The sequence below is a fragment of the Octopus bimaculoides genome, chromosome 7, assembly GCF_001194135.2.
Source record: "Octopus bimaculoides isolate UCB-OBI-ISO-001 chromosome 7, ASM119413v2, whole genome shotgun sequence".
Taxonomy (NCBI): Eukaryota; Metazoa; Mollusca; class Cephalopoda; order Octopoda; family Octopodidae; genus Octopus; species Octopus bimaculoides.
Window position 1 is genome coordinate 69,894,236 of NC_068987.1, and position 410 is coordinate 69,894,645.

A 410-nucleotide genomic window follows, 5' to 3' on the forward strand; every position below is an offset into this window, starting at 1 on the left:
TGTGTGTGTGTGTGTGTGTGTGTGTGTGTGTGTGTGTGTGTGTGTATGTGTGTATGCACAAAACCAACCGCTTGCATATAAACTTTCTTAAAAAGGGAGAAACAGACAGACAGAGGGTATGATATACGTTTTCTACACTAATTCGCAAACAATATTTTCTTATATCGTTTTTTAAATTTTTTATCCATGATACCTACGCACAGTGGCAAAAATAAGCGCACATAGATACGCATATAACAACATATATGCTAACAAAGAGGTATATACACATACACATAGGCACACAAACACACATACATATAGAAAACTACGCACATTTTTTTTCCATTTCTAGATACAAATGCACAACGTGTATGTGTACGTATATATGCATCTGCATGTATGCATGCACACACACACACACACACACA